This window comes from Cimex lectularius, unplaced genomic scaffold (assembly GCF_000648675.2).
Source record: "Cimex lectularius strain Harlan isolate CLEC.00 unplaced genomic scaffold, Clec_2.1 scaffold3, whole genome shotgun sequence".
Taxonomy (NCBI): domain Eukaryota; kingdom Metazoa; phylum Arthropoda; class Insecta; order Hemiptera; family Cimicidae; genus Cimex; species Cimex lectularius.
The window spans coordinates 4,378,138-4,391,269 of record NW_019392688.1 but is presented as its reverse complement, the minus strand read 5'-3'; the positions used below and the strand labels follow the sequence as shown (position 1 = coordinate 4,391,269).

Here is a 13,132-nt window from a genome sequence, read left to right as displayed (position 1 = left end):
TACGTTTATTCTCCAGACGCTAACCTTGTAAATTATCATTATTAGTTCTTAAGTCGTGATGAACGGCATTTTTCTCGATGTCTTCATGAAAAAATAGCGTTTTCTTTCAAGTTCATATATCTCGTCTATAATTGTTAATACAAAATTTCAAGTCAGCAATCAAGTAATTTTAATAAAATGGATCGTGTTTAAATTTGGACAGTGATGATTTGATACAAATCTGGCAGATTGTACTTTGCAAATTGAAGAATAACATTAATTGAATTGGGGTTAATGAAATTCGTTAATTGGTTGTTAAGTAGCAGAAATCAAGTACTTCTCCACTTCATGACCCTCTGAAACAAATCGAAGATTAAAATTTTATTGACTATTTAATATTTGATTGGCTCCATGATGTTTCAATGTTAATTTAATAACAAATAATAATAATAATAATGATCTGATAGGTCTGAATAGTTGAAAATCATAGCTGATTGATTTCAATAGTCGAAGACTACTATGATCTCTACTGAAAGCAAAATTTATGTCTAATTAAAAATGAAAAATTAAGATTAGAGTTGTAAATTATTTTTGGGTTTTGTGAGAATTTTATTATCGTTTTAATTTGTTGGTTATTTTTATTAAGATACCATTGCAATATTTAACCGTTTAAGCTAAACTTGTGCAAAAATACCTCGTGAAAGATCTTTATTAGATAAAACGATCAATACTCGCACCAATAAGGGCAAGTATTTGCATTTTGCACCAAATGAGATTAAAATCAACCCGATTAAAAGCGACAGTTTGAATTGGAACGACCTCAATAGGGTGGCGGTTATCGCAAAATGGTCATAAATTAAAGTTTTATCCGTAATGCCTTAAACATTGTACTCAGGACTGGTACATTGCATTGACCATTGATTATTTGAGAGGTGTTAGGACTTGTCGAGTTGTGCTGAGAGAATTACCTCTGAATCCCATCCGTCGTGCTGACTGCCTCGGGCCTGGGACAATTTGCAATTTGAGAAGGGAACCAGCTTCAATTAGACTGTTTGTATCGACCTGGTCCGTTCGTAAATATTCAGCGCCGCCCCGCCTCCCACGTCGACTGAATTCGTTTAACGATGGTAGAATGATTGCGGTCTAGGCCCTTTCCTCCTGAAAATTGGATTCCAACGACCTTAAAACGGGATCATCTTTAATAACGGGAGCAAGGACGCATAACTAGAACTATGATGAGCTCGAAAGGAAGTGACAATCTGCCTATCGGTTATATCCTACACCATGCCCGCTCTATCTGCATCCTGCTGGCTTCGAGCAAAACCCCTGTTTGTGTTTTTCTAAAAATTCAGTGATATATTGAACATCGTGAGTATCGTTGCTGTTGCTGGTACAGGTCGCTCTACACAATGTAAACCTGTTAAGTTGTTTGGTCGATAATAAATTTTCATTTTTCCAAGTCCTCACGCACGAAAGAAGAGCGACACGTGTATTTCAACGACTTCCTTTACTTTCGAAACGAAACTTCAAACACAAGGGCTTATCTCTTAACTTAATATTCATTTAAGTTCCCTTCAAAGGGTGGTGCACTTCTCGTACGACAAAATTTGTCACGAGCTTCTACACTTCAAATTTTAAAAAAAATCGAAAGAACCATGTCCATTCATATTTTTTGTTGTCCCCCCCCCCAACTATCTACCGTTTTCGAGATAAATCTACTTGGAGCTCTTCAACTATTCATATTTTTGGAAATCCAAAAAAAAACATTGAAAAGAACTTTAATTTCCAAAGGATCCAAAAGAAAAAACACATAAAACACACAAAGAGGATAAACATAGTGAACAACCAATGCAAAAAAATTACTTTGAATTTTTCTTTTTTGGGTATACTTTTGATTAGGTTACAGCTGGGTGTTACAACTTCTGTATTGCTTTTTCTTCGTTTTTTTTTTTTTTTTTTTTTTTTTTTATAAAAACATCCAAAAACCAAAAACGATACCTGTAACCTAGGTCTAAAAAATCTTTTATTTCTAAAAAGCAATTCAAATAGTCTTTTTTTTGGACTCGATAAGCTGGGGCCATTTTTTCTCCAATAACCTGTATTTTATTCTGCTTAAAAATTCATAACTCAATATAACAAAATTTTATACGATATCCACGATATTAAACCATTGGACTGTTTAATTTCTCTAATAAGGACGAAATTTAAAAAAAAAAAAAAAAAAAAAAACCTCTTCAAACGTTTTTATTTATTTCTTTTTTTTACGAGGGTTCGCACCAGCAGAGGTCGTATAAACGCTCAGGGTGCCGGTGTTTTTGAAAAAAGCCCATTTGTAAGTACGTCGGGTTCGAATGCAGGGCCGCTGGATTCGAACCCGGGACCTTTACCTTACAGTGACGAACGCCGTGTCTACGCTTAACGGTTGCGGCCACCGACGCCCCCTTTATTGTTTCTTTTTCATGGGTTTTGTTTGATTTTTCTTTGTTTTGTGCTTTTGTATTAATTTAAATAGGGAAATAAATTTGGTCTAGGATAAAAAGGTAAATTACTAGTTTAACTCCCCTTTTTTCACACCATCCCACTTTTTCCCACTTAACATAAAAGTTTTACATTTTGGTTCGGTATAATTAACCAAATGGTTATACCACCAGAAAGCTGATTAAACGAAAAAGTTGTTATAAAAGTTGCCAAGCTTTACCATGAATTTTTCCAACGTGGTTGAAAATTTAGTTTTTTCAAATTTTCAATTTAACATTTTTTGAAATATTTAGTGTTTGCGTTTTTACCAAAAATTAAAGTGAAAGTTCTTGAAGGATGCTTTCTTAAAGGAAATTTAAGGCTCTTTTCAACTTTTTTATTATTTCCCCAAAAATGAATAGTTCAAGAGCTACGAGTAGATAGTCAAAAAACATAAAATGTTAAAATCTGTGAAAGGGTTGAGATTCGGATCATGGTCCATAAGAACGTTTTTTGTTGAATTTGACGTGTAGAAGCGACTAAATTTGTCCTAGAGTAGTGAATCACCAATAAAAACATTGAACACATTGATGAGGCGATCTGGTGATAAAATGGCAAAAAAATTACCCTGTTGTATCGTATAATATTATTATAAATAAATCGTAAGTTAATATTCGGATTGATAAAGAAATCATGAACTGCTTCAACCTTTTTATTTATTTAAAAATGACACGACGGGAACTATTTGGGCTTCCTTCTTCAAGACTGTATATAATATATAAAAAAATAATCTTAATAAAAACAACAAACAGAATAATCTATAATTAAGATGTGTGTAAACACCTCCTGGGAGTTTTCACATACTCATACACACCTAATATACAAGCATCTTATAAGTCTATGTATGTATGGAATTATATTATTCGATTATGTGTACTTCCTCTTTTCTTTATAACATGATGGTTTGTTTCTTCTGATTTTGGAGTTTTGATTTAGGCCTAGACGCCGTAAATTGTGAAATTGTGAAAAATTTACATTAAATAAAAATCAAAAAATTATGGCACTTAGTACGACGTTTTTAGTAGAGGTAAATTGTCAGTAATAATTATATAATTACCAAATAACTGAAGTTCTGACAATGTCTAAATTTAAAGGGTAAAACCTTCGACCTTAACCTATTTCAGTCAGGTAAAAAATTAAAGACAGTTTCTTATGGAGGATGACAGTAATAAAATAATAAAATTAGCTGTTGGGAGGGTCTATGGTGACTACATTTAGTGATTACGCAGACTTTTTTTTTGTTGTTGCTTTTGTTGTCCAGGGAGGAGTAACGACCCTCAGGACGGCGGAGTGTCCTTGCTGCAAACTAGGTCGGCGGATCGATGGAGGCGGCTGCGCCATGCGGGGGCGGCGTCCGCTCGAACTGGGACACCGGCGCCACCCGCTAATCCCACTCGATCCTTCAACATTCTATATCACACCTATTTTCGAAAAAAAGGCCTCGCAGCGACGATCCAAATGCAATTGCAACGAGATGGGAAATTTAAAAAAACAACAAAAATCGGCCGGCATTCGCCAGGGGGGCCCGATTTCGCCGGAGGAGGCTGAATTGAGGTCATGACCTTTCCATCCTCGCGGGACAATTGACGAAATTGCTGGGTCGAGAAGTCGCGCGACTCTGTGCCATTTTCTTCATTTTCACTCCGTCTCAATTTGCACAAGGCCTAGCCGGGGTCCAGGGTCTTTTTAATCCAAGGATATGCCTATTGTCCATATCATGTATTTGCGCCGTCGGACTCACAATGAAAAATACCCGCAGACCATCTTAGTGAAGACCGTTGCCCCTTCAAACAAAACTAAGAAGATCGTGGTACTTATGTATTTTTTGACAGATCGTCGTTCATACTTTATTGTATTGCACAATTATGTTTATTTATGCCGTTTAGTGAACACGTCCAATAAAACTGCAAGCATTCGACAATGTAGCAAACTCATAAAAAATTCGTGGATTGTTAGACTTTTGATAGATTAACCTATTGTTCTCACTTATAAAACCACAGTACTGTGAAGAAGAAAGAAAATAAGCACAAACTAATCGGTTAAGTGTTGAAACTGTGAATCCACTTACTTTTAATTAATCCCTTCTTTTTCTTTTTGCGCGATGGAAGCTTCAGCTTCCTCTAAAGTAATTGAAAAACCTAAAATAACAGTGTGTAATATTTTGAAAAGGGTTTTTTACCTAGCTTTATAATATTTTTTCTTATATGATCATTTTGATACTGAACTGGCTCACTTACAAAACTGGTCGGATGGTACCATTGTTATTAGTATTCAGGTTGACTCGCCAAAGTTCGATTTAAATGGAGTTGGGCGTTACGACTAGCTCTGAAGGTTTAGGATGAGATGACAGGATGGCTCGTCATCAGCAATATATTGTGAATAGAAGAAGGATTCTAGTATGCCCTAAATTTTCAATGTCAATTTACATAGAATCTATTGGAAATGTATGACTTTTTTTTAAAGAAATGATGCAGTTATTAATACAAAACATGATTATACGATAGAACTATGAATGGGTTATAGTAGAGAGACGTTTTTCTTACATCTTATTGTGTTCAATTGTAAACTATGAAAAGATTATATTAAAATTTATAGCTAGGTTTATCTTTTCAATGTCACTTGTCCATTGTGTAATGTTTATCGGTGATAATTTAGGTCGGTCGTACATTGTAAGACCGCAGTTAAAATGTGTTGCAATAATTGTCATGGGATGAACGTTGAAGGAAATGACTAATGGTGATGGCCAGGAAATATGCCGAAACCCATTAAACTGCACACACAAAAACCTGTTTTTTTTTGTAAATTTTACTTGGCATAATAAAACGGCATGACCTCACAACACAAAAACGCTCATGACCATTCAACCTTGAGACGCATCCGCCTTTTCACGTAAACGCCTGAGATATGAAATCGTTAACACGGTTTTCCTTTTAAAAAAGTGACTTTTGTTTAAAAGTCCGACTGTCTGATTCACGTGGGTCGACAACCCTCGCGTCCGTATGGAAACTCTATTCCAATTAGCGGACAATTTGAATTAATCGCTCGATTCTCTGCTCTCGGTTTATTTATTTTTTTTTTCGCTTCTTTTATTCAGCCTCGGCGAAAAACCTGGTCGTAAAACTTTCCGATGAAGGGCGACAACTCGACCGCCGTTAATCACCGGGTCATTAGGGGAATTGGATATCGACCGAAGGCGAACAGCTTCATCATTGCCCTGGTCATCAATTTACACTCAGAAAAATTAAAACTCAAATTTTAAAAAAAATTTGTTTATAAGTTATATAATGAAAGTAAACGAGATTTAAAATAGGTTGTAACCGCTTTTATAATTCCACTTCAAAAGGAAATCTTATTACACTAAATTAATTATTTTTAGGCGACATCAGACGAAGTGCGATGATCGTTGTTTTTCCTCCGGTTTAAATTTAAAAAGCTCAAAGTGAGTAAGTGAGCCGAGGGCGGAAAGTCAAAAATGTCAATACAAGAAAGAGGCTACGTTTGAAAGTGATTTGGCAAAGGTCAGAGGTCGCCTGTTGTTGCGGGGGCGGTAAAATTGGCGGCGGGGGCGACGACTTTGACCTCGGTGACCCGGTTGGTTTGTTTCGTTGGCCAGGTAACCATGGAGACCGGCGTGGCACCCCTCGCCGTCATCATGCTCTATTTATGTTCTATTTACGAGAGTGGGCCTGTTTTGCCCCTCAGCCCACGAGAAATAGGGCTTAGACGAGTGGAAAATCCATTCCCAGGAATTTTCCCGTTTATTCGAGGCACTGAGAGTGAAAACGTATCGATTTTTCTATTTTTATAGAATTTATTTGCCGACGGTTTACCAAACATTCATTTTCCGGTTATCCGATGATTATTTTTAGAAATTTTCACGTCGAGACCGGAGTTTGGCGTTTTTTTACCGGCTCTAAACCTCGGGTGTGCCACCCCCTGTGGGGTGTCAGAAAGCATTTTCATGGTTTCTCACTTTATATATAAAACCACGGCCTATAACCATGAGTATGTAGTAGAAAACAGCTCTTTCATTCGCTAACACAAATCATTGACGAATTATATACGATATGCAAATGTTGACGAATTATTATAATTATTTTTGGTCGTAGCAAGTTAAGTAAGTTTCCTTCCTGAACCCGGCTTGAATCTGAAACCACTTGGAGAAAACAGACCAATAAAACCCACAGATTATGGTTCGCAACTGCAGAGATCGTATCAACCCTCCAGGTATCGGAAAGCAGTGCTGCTCGATTCGAACCCGCGACCTTTACCTTACTGAAATGAACGCCGTGTTAACGCCTAAACACGACAACGCAAAACTTTATATAACGTTTAGTCCAAAACAAAACCAATAGGAAGACCGTTGCATTCTTTATGGATTCAAGCGTGCCACAGGAATAAATAATCTACCACAATTTGGGAGACAAAGAGGCCGGATAGACGGCAAAAATAATGATTTTTTCTGACAGCCAAGGATTTTGACATTTCGCCATCTTCAGTAGGTATGTTTGTGTGTGATAACCGATAACGACACAATCCCAGATAATATAGTTGCTTGCTATACCAGTTTTTCTTTACTTTACCTAATCATTCCAGGAAATGAGAAAAATAATAGTAAAAACCTGAAATTTCCATACTTCCTATTTCATGGGCATTTCACGTGGGAATTATTAGCAAAATTCAGAGATAGATACTGCATCTGGAGATTATTTGTTCTGCTGTATTCGGTTGGAAGCCTCTCCACTCTGCAAAACTCATGTTTATAAGTAAATTGTGTTTATAGCCATTTACGTTATGAAAGGTAATTTTTGTACAGTATATTCGAGAGTGTGCTGTAGCTTGTTAAGGGAGAAAAGTGAAAAAATAGGGCTCCACCAGGAACTGACCCGGAATCGATGACCGTGAAGCTTTCTGAACGGGTTTCGTCCGTGTTCCGTTTTTTTTTTCGGCCGGGAAACCAGCCGTTTATGCAACGTGAAAACTCGTCTCCAGCCTGCAAGTACAATTCTCCCTCGGGGCGAGGGGATGCACAAAATTACGTCCAAGGTGGGAAAAGGTGAACGACCGCGGTTTTTCGCCAATCGCGACGGAAAAAGTAGTTTCAGCGGAAAAACTATGCAATTGGGCCTTGAGCCGGCCTCGATTCTGCTGCAATTTGCAAAAAAATTGAAAAACGACCTTCAAAGCGAATTTTCCGTCTGAAAATTTTTATTCTATCTCAAACCGTTCCTTTACAAATTGGGTTAAAATTTAACAAACGGGCATTGTCAAAAGCTTTGAATATTACACAAAAATGATAAGAATGAAACGTTCTTTCACAAAATTGTGCATAACCTTTGATTTAATTTAAGAACTAACCTAATAAACATAATAATTATATTAATCAACTTTTTTTACATTTTTCTTACATTTTTGAACCTTAATTACCTGGAAACTTTTCAAGAATTAAAATAAGACTTCCTCAAAGAGCACAGAATGGTTTTGAATTGAAAATGAATAAATGTAAAAGAAAGTTAAATTAAAACTACTTCCACCCAACGCTTTCACTCTTACATTATTTTATAATATAACTGCGTCGATTTACAACCAAAGTAACCTTACGAATATTGAGCAGGGGAAAATCCTTCGTACTTGATTCTATGGGAAAATGGAACAATTTCAGTTATCAAGCCCTATCCTCGCTGTGTTTTCAGTCGTCTTGTTGTATAATCATCTATATAAAAAAAATGAAAGGGCTGAGCCCAGGAGTTTTCTCTAGTCCATTTATAAAGTTTTTTCAATTCAAAAATTTAGATTGCCTTTTGTGAGATTTTCCCTTAGGTCTCCGGGCTCGTTTCCGATCTTTTTAGTCTGCTTAATCGGCTTTTCGCCAAGTATCCAGGACTAGAAGCCGAAATGCGCCTGCAAGACCAAAACAGGGACGATAGGCCAACACTGATCCAAACACACCTTTCTTTCCAAAAGGCTTGTTAGTCATCACGGTCGTGTATCTATTTGCACATCGAGTTTGTCTATTTTTATTAAGTGAAAATTGGCAAAAAAACCTGCTGGCTAGTCGGTGCACTTGACTCAACCGGATGAAAATATGGGCGGATCAAGTTCAAGAAGAGCACGCCGCTTCCTGGTGACATAAGCAGGTGAAAGTGGCGTTTCGGCTTCCAGCTTTCACTTTCTTCCAGACCGATTTGTCGGTATAGAAGAAAACCGACATTCCTCGCCTCTCCCTTCAATTCATTCAGGGATGAATTGCCTTTAAATGAACTCAGACGTGCTTAATTTAAGCTCACTCCTAACAAAGGTTTAGCAAAACGTGCCAACTTCCCCAAAGACATTTTACCATCCAAGATCTCGACTTAATTTAATTTTCACTAATCACATTTTTTACTGTTTACGCTAAATGTAAGACGATGTGTAAATATTTGATTTTTTTCTTCTTGTTGGGAGGAACATCAAAATCGAGGTATTCATCAAGTACTTTGAAAGCATCTGTACCTTAAAATAATAAATTTTAGAACTTTTCCGGTTTAAAATAAATCTTTTCTTAGTGCCTTTTAATAAATGTTTATAATTTGTTTGTTACAGGCGGGTGATGAAGCGGAAAGACGATTCTGACTGAAGAACCAGTGATACCCCTTTCCCGGTCAATCAAGTTTTTTTTTAAATACGTTTTCCTGTTTGGTTGAATAAAAAATATATCAAAAAGACAAGTGGGACAGTGACAGTGCACGGGTATTAAAAGGATTAGCGAGCTGGATTCTTCGTTTCACTCTGGATTTTAAAGGTAAGGAGTCGGAATTAAGTTTTGGGCGTGGGCGTGGGTCCGGTAAGGTAAAAGGGAAATACGGATCACCCCGGCCCTTGATTAATAATTAATATATCAAACACGCAAGTTTTCCCAATCAATTGTAATTTGTAATATATAAGGGAAGAGTATTAAAAAACTCAGTTCTTTGACGAACACAGCTTGCCATTTTTATCATATTTAAATTGGAAAAAATTTGGATAATTTAACTAGCTTATTTGATAGTAAAAATTTAATCATTTATTCTTTAATAGAATTTACAAAGTTTTATTATTTTAATTGCTTCATTTCTTCATTGTTGTTATCAAAATGTGGGAAGGTTGATAGATTCGGTGATCAAGAGAATCCCTTAAATACAAGGCATTTCGCACCGAATCAAGGTTTATTAAACAGGGGGAAAAAACGACCGGCACTCAGAAGCACAAAGCTCGTTCAAAAAACTAGTTATCAAACATAAAACGACATCAAAAGAATCGATAAAAATAATCTTGTGGACAAACGATCAACTTTGATAAATCACTACGGCCAATCGACTCAATAAAACATGTAAACAAAAAATTAATAATAATTTAATATTTTTGTTAAAAATAAACATGACAATGAAAACTGCCCAATACTGAAAATTAGCGCTCAACGAGTTGACATATTTAAAAAATAAATAAATATCAATATGACAATAGGGAAAATTGTGTCGTCCTTGATTTTCGGGCTTTCTTATATTTTTGCCCTTTCTATTTCCCACCGGATTTGGTTAATCATTCCCAATGTTAAGTGTGACAGCATTTTCATCAGATGAGATTAAAAAAAGATTTTTTAATCAAAATATTTGCTATGGAATAAAAAGTGAAAAACAAATAATTCCTGATAAAATTATGGTCAAATAACACATCGTATCGTTTTTGTAAATAAGTACGGGTTCGAAAATTCTTAGAGATATCTCCTTAGTTGAATATGTCAACTCTTGATTTTTATCTTTTAACAAATTAATTAATAAACTATTTTTAACACTTAGCTGTGGCATGAGTTCTAATCATTCATAAAATCATGTTATCAATAAAAATTTAAATAAAAAACATGATTTAATTTAGAAAAAAGTGAAATAACCGGTCATGGTTTCGTTTGGAAAAAATGTTACATAGCCCTGTAAAGCCAAAGCGTATGAGGCAACTGTTCAAAGTATTTTCACTTGTGGAATACAATTTGGGGGGTATCAAGTTGTTAAAGAGCTAGAAAAGTTTGAAAGTTTTTTTTTAAAGATGACTAAAGTTTAGAGGACTATAAAATTTGTTACGTGGGTTCACATTTAAATTACACATAGAGTATGTGAAAAAACTAATAATTTCAAAGATAAAATGTATTATACCGCTATCTAAAAAGAAGTAGTACAAGGAAATATTGCATGGTATAAAGAGTGGAAAAAAAATCAGTTTCTTTTGGAATTTCTTTAAATTTTGATCTTTACAGTGCAAAATGACAGAGCCTGCGGCACCTAATTTACACGGCTTATGTGGTATAGCTTAAAATAATTAAATTAATATAATGACAATTTGAGAAAAGAAGTAAAAGAAAGAATTTTCCTAACAAGGCTTCAAATAAGTCTCACATGTCCATCTTTTCGTGGACCAAAGACAAAGTTCCCCCGATGTAATGAGCCGGTGACAATCTGACCTGCTACCGGTGTGGCCTACCCTCAGATGAAAAATGTCTTAACATTTCGGTGATTATAGGGAAAACATATTTGAATATCTGAGAGGTGTGAATGCATATTACCTAATTTAAATTGTTTCTTCACATATTTCATGTCAATTACGGATGTACGCATTTATCAGCGACATTGTTTGACATTCCAGTCACAAGCGCTCAGAAATTTTACAACCTCCATACTACCTTTCCCAGTTCCCAACTTGTCCTATTATAAGAATTCTCCTAATCGATAGAGTGCTTTAGGCCATATCAGTGATTTTTCAGGGAATTATCTTTTTTCTTCTACTTCTAAGCTTTCATTAAATTCTGTATGTCCTTACACCAAAGATGGATTTAATCTGGTCTTGCAACCGTCGAGCTGGTAAGGTTCGAAGTTAGTGCTTAGATGGTTCTATGGTTTTCTGACATCGCTATTGTACCTGCCTTGACGGAGGAAGCTTCCTCAGACAGATTTAAAAGCAACAGTAAATAATAAACATCTCCAAGCCTTAAAAGACGTCTAGAACTGCTTAAATACCCTAAAAAAATTAAGAAAGCTTAACGCTAAAGTGGATGGTCATGAGGAAATTACAGGCAACGACGCTGCAGAAATATTTGTTGAAAACGGAGCCTCGGAAGAGCTCATAAACATTGATTTAAATTGTGGCTTAAACTACGCTCACATTACAAAATAATTGGAAGCTTAGGGTAACTTCAGAACGCAACAAATACTGGAAGCATAATCCAGGCATGAGCATAATGAGGCAAGCACAAACAACCCAATGGGAAAAAGAAAAAACATCTCAACACAAAAAAATTGAAAATTGTAAATGAAGGGCATCCTCCAGTTAGGCAAAAATGGGTCTATCAAATGACCAATCGATTATGTCTAAAAGTGACAAACAAAACTAAGCATATTCTATTCAGCTACGCCACAATATCTAGGAAAATTTTATGTTAGCTGGGAAAACAGTTGAGTTATAAACTTGATGCCATTCCTCGAGAAGAATTATTTATTTCATAAAATAAAACAAAAATTTTCCAGGAAGTTAATCATCAGCGATCGATGCAATAGATGAAACTGTAAGTGTAAAAATTTTCTTAAAAACAAAATTTGATCATAATTTAAAAATCAGTTCAGACAGCGAAGGTTCACTCGAGGTATTCATACAATCTCACATATTTTTGTATATGCTTAAACCGGAAAACGTGAATGGTAATTGGAAGTTCTGTAATAGATTCATTGAATCCTGAAAAAAAATTTATGCCAGACAGAAAATATGAATTATTGGTCTTTTCATATCTCACGATTTGGATTTTGTCTGCCGATGAAACGCAAAACCCTGAGAATCGTTTCAGGCCCACGTAAACAGATTGAAATATTACAAAGGAAAACGTTACGAGTCAGACAGACGTGATTTATTCAGGATCGGAAAGGAAATCATGAGCACCATGCTCATTAGAATGGATGTAAGACTGCAGGGTACGGCATTGGAATAAAAAACCGGCTCATCACCAGAGGCTTGCACTTCAGGTGGGCCCTTCGATAACTCCTGCACGGTCCGTCCGTCGACGGGGATGACGCCCGATGCCAGAAGCACCAATATCTCTCCCAGAAAAATTGTTATTAAAAGTTATTGAACATTTTTGGAGTGACACCTCGAAACAAGGCCCGCTAGGTTATCGCCCGTTATCATTTGTCCTTGTACTGATAGAAACAAGGTTAACAGTCTCCGGCCGTTAATAGTTCGAGGCTGTTTACATTCCGAGCGGTGAATACACTCTTCACGAGCGTGTAAATATCCACAGAGTGAATTGGCCTTGTACGGGTCGAAAAATGTGTTAAACCGAACCCCCTTGAATGTTAAAATAAATTTAAAAACTTCGGAAGGAACGATTCGAAAAGATACTCTATCCTATATACACATACAAAAATACAGACCAAATGGTTCAGTTGGTTTAGTCATTTTGTACAATGTGCGACCTATTTTTTTGTTTGCTTTTTTTGTTTTTGTATAAAAATAAAATCGAATCATTCGGCTCCGGAATACCGATTTTCACGGCCAACTCCTTTCAATTCAACTTTGATCAAATGAATCCATATTTGCTTAGTGGTCATAATTGACCTATTAATTATTCTCAATTAATTAT

The 13,132-nt window shown here is 35.9% G+C and overlaps 1 protein-coding gene across 2 annotated transcripts in view; it reads left to right on the top strand.

Annotated features, from left to right (window-relative positions):
- LOC106662131 (ecdysone receptor) overlaps positions 1-13,132 on the top strand; it is a 235,418-nt gene that overhangs the window by 35,377 nt on the left and 186,909 nt on the right. For both annotated transcript variants that reach the window (XM_024225854.1, XM_014385951.2), the window contains exon 2: positions 9,079-9,277. The gene's annotated coding sequence lies outside the window, so the exon portion shown is untranslated. The remainder of the gene's footprint in view (positions 1-9,078; positions 9,278-13,132) is intronic.